Genomic DNA, 3,680 nt, shown 5'->3' with positions numbered 1-3,680 from the left:
AGAGACTGGCTTATTTCACTTAGCATAATAATCTCCAGGTGGATCCATGCTGTTGCAAGAGTGAGAGCTCCTTCTTTTATACAGCCACATATTACTCCTCTGTGTGAATGTACCACAGCTTTACCCACTCATCTACTGATGGGCATTTGGGCTGTTTCCAGATCTTCACTACTGTGAATAATGCCACTATGAACATGAGGGTGCATATATTCTTTCTGACTCGTGTTTTAGAAACATTAGGATATAGTCCCAGAAGTGGGATTGCTGGATCAAACAGCAGTTCCATTTCCAATGTTTTGAGGAAACTCCATACTGTCTTCCACAATGGCTGCACCAGTCTGCATTCCCAGCAACAGCGTACGAGGGTTCCTTTTTCTCTACATCCTCGCCAGCACTTGTTGTTTGTTGATAATAGCCATTCTGACAGTTGTGAGATGGTACCTTATTGTCATTCAAAAATATTTTTCAAAAGGAATCAGGTTTTAACTCCCCTTCTATCATGCCCAATGTTCACTCTCTCTCAAATCCTGACTGGGCATCCTTGAAACCATCCTTCATAGTATTGCCAGAGATGCAAATAAAATCTGAGAACCTTTTCACATATTTTGCAAAGTATAAAAGGGCTTCTGTAGCCTGTACCTGGTCTGCTTCTTCCAGTCTCATCTCAGTCCCAGCTTCTCCTGTGCCAGTCATACTGAATTCCCTGCCTGCCTTGATCTCCTGCACTCTCTTGTGTCTATACTTGCTGGAATTCTGCTGGAGAATCTCCCTTCTCACTCACCCCACACCCTTTCCTGAGGTTTCCTACTCTTCAAGTCTTAGCTCAAACATTACTTTCTTCCTTAACTAAGTTTTTCCTCGTTCTTCCATGTCGCTTGAGATCAATTCAGCACATCCTATATAATAAAGAGGTAATATGCAAATTGACCATCATGCCCTCTCACAAGATCACCGCCCCCATGTGATCACAAGGTAGCCACAATAAGATGGCCGGCAGGGGAGGGCAGTGAGGGGCGACCAGGCCTGCAGGGGAGGGCGGTTGTGGGCAATCAGGCCAGCAGAGGAGGGCAGTTGGGGGGGGACCAGGCCTGCAGGGGAGGGCAGTTGGGAGCTACTGAGGCTGGAGGAATTTTGTAACCCATTTTTTTTCCTGTGACCTAATTTCAATGCTTCTCCTGATAGACAACCTCAAGCACATTTCTGTGTATCAAGATATAACTGGAAATAGGCAGCTACAGAATTAATGTTACTTGAATAGAGGCTCAGCCTCCGGTGTTGGACAGAGTCTGTGCACAGGCAATGGGGAAGCTAAGTCTTGGGATGAGAAACATCCGAGCAAATACCAATTTGGACGAGATAGATCATCGGATGTTGTCAGAGGGGCTGCCCTCTCTGAGGTAATTAAATCTTTCCAGAGGTTACTCTGGCTAACCAGCATAATACCTGGAGATGGAAAATCGTTCTTTTATTGTCACTGAACATCTGTCAAAAACAACTGATAAGGAGGTGGAGGAAATGAGGGATAATTGGCGCTGGAGGATTTGTGTTGTAAGTTTCAGTGACAGTGTTGGCATTACACTGGAAATCCCTTGTCAGCAAACAGATCTTCCTGCCCACACACCAATCCGTTTGTTTCCTGAGGCCCTCCTCCTCACATGGCCATGGCACTAGGCCAGTGATGGCGAACCTTTTGAGCTCAGCGTGTCAGCATTTTGAAAAACACTATAACTTAACTCTGGTGCCGTGTCACATATAGAATTTTTTTGATATGTGCAACCATAGTAAAACAAAGACATATTTTTGATATTTATTTTATACATTTAAATGCCATGTAACAAAGAAAAATCAACCAAAAGAATTAGTTCGCGTGTCACTTCTGACACGCGTGTCATAGGTTCTCCATCACTGGGTTAGGGGGTACTCTGGCTGCTAGGCAGAAGCGGTTAAGGGCAATCAGGCAGGCAGGCAGGCGAGAAGTTGGGAGCCAACAATCCCATATTGTGAGAGGGATGTCCAACTGCCGGTTTAGGTCCAATCCACAGGTTATTGGACCTAAACCGGCAGTCGGACATCCCCCGAGGGGTCCCTGATTGGAGATGGTGCATATTGGTCTGAGGGACACCCCCCCCCTGCACGAATTTCGTGCACTGTCCCTCTAGTTGGATTTTAATTATTTATATACCAGTCTTTCCCGTTAGAATGTGAGCATCTTGAATACAGACACTTTAAGTTAATTTTTCCCCTAGCATCCAGCAGTGTTTTCCAGAAAGTCCCTCAGTAAACATCCTCTTACTTGGTAGCCATTTTTAATCTGCCACAATGTCTATTGTTGTGTCAGTTTCAGTATTTTGTGTTTGTTTAAGAATTAGCCCATTTTATTTAGGTTATCTAATTTTTTTGGTGTACAGTTGTTCAAGATATTTCAATATACTCCCCTTTTTAAAATACATATTCTTCTCAATTTTTGAGAGGAAAGGAGAGGTAGAGAGAGAGAAACATCAACGAGAGAAAAATCATCTATTGGCTGCCTCTTGCACGCTTCCCACTGGGGATCGAGCCGCAACCCGGGCATATTCCTTGAATGGGAATTGAACTGGTGACTTCTTGGTTCCTGGGTCTATGCTCAATGGCTGAACCACACCTGGCTGGGTCATCTCCCCTTTTAAAATAGTTAGTGACATCCCGTCTTTAATTTCTGATTCTAGTATTTGAGGTTTGTCTCTTTTTCTTGATTAATCTAGTCTACACATTGTCAATTTTGTTCATCTTTTCAAAGCATGACAGTGTGGGTCTCTATATAGCTTCTATGGATTCATCCAAACATGGATTGAACTTTTTTGGAAAAAAAAGTTATGGTGATGGGTACTATGTAGTAGGCCTGTAATGGTTGCATCTGTACTGAATATGTACAGTTTTTTTTTCTTGTCATTATTCCATAAACAATACAATATAACAAGTATTTATGTAGCAGTCATATTATTTGAGTTATTGTATATAATTCACAGATGATTTAAGGCAGCGGTTCTCAACCTGTGGGTTGCGACCCCTTTGGGGGTTGCACGACCCTTTCACAGGGGTCGCCTAAGACCATCGGAAAACACATATATAATTACATATTGTTTTTGTGATTAATCACTATGCTTTAATTATGTTCAGTTTGTAACAATGAAAATACATCCTGCATATCAGATATTTACATTATGATTCATAACAGTAGCAAAATTACAGTTATGAAGTAGCAACAAAAATAATTTTATGGTTGGGGGTCACCACAACGTGAGAAACTGTATTAAAGGGTCGCGGCATTAGGAAGGTTGAGAACCACTGATTTAAAGTATATGGCAAGATGTGTGTAGGTTCAATGCAAATACGTCAGCATTTTATATAAGGGACTTGAGCTTTCCAGGATTTTGATATTCGCAGAGGGACAGATATTGAGGGACCACAAAAATCACTGATTTTTCTCTATTCCTTTTTTATGCCCAGTTTCATTAATTTCCTCTCTAATCTTTATTTTATTTCCTTCTCTGTGTTTTCTTTAGGTTTGTTTGCTGTTATTTTACAGTATTTTTTTTACAATTTATTTATGTATTTAATTTATTTTTGTTTGTTAATCCACACCTGAGGATATTTTTCCATTGATTTCTTTTTTTTAAGGGAGAGTGGAAGAGGTAGGGAAA

The 3,680-nt window shown here is 41.4% G+C and overlaps 1 protein-coding gene across 1 annotated transcript in view; it reads left to right on the top strand.

Annotated features, from left to right (window-relative positions):
* Positions 1-3,680, top strand: part of ATRX (alpha thalassemia/mental retardation syndrome X-linked) — a gene marked incomplete at its 3' end in the record, with an annotated part of 143,993 nt that overhangs the window by 63,791 nt on the left and 76,522 nt on the right. The window lies entirely within an intron of this gene.

The sequence above is a fragment of the Myotis davidii genome, unplaced genomic scaffold (assembly GCF_000327345.1).
Source record: "Myotis davidii unplaced genomic scaffold, ASM32734v1 scaffold1493, whole genome shotgun sequence".
In the NCBI taxonomy this organism is placed as follows: domain Eukaryota; kingdom Metazoa; phylum Chordata; class Mammalia; order Chiroptera; family Vespertilionidae; genus Myotis; species Myotis davidii.
The sequence above is the reverse complement of the archived record's forward strand: the minus strand, read 5'-3'. Positions and strand labels throughout refer to the sequence as shown.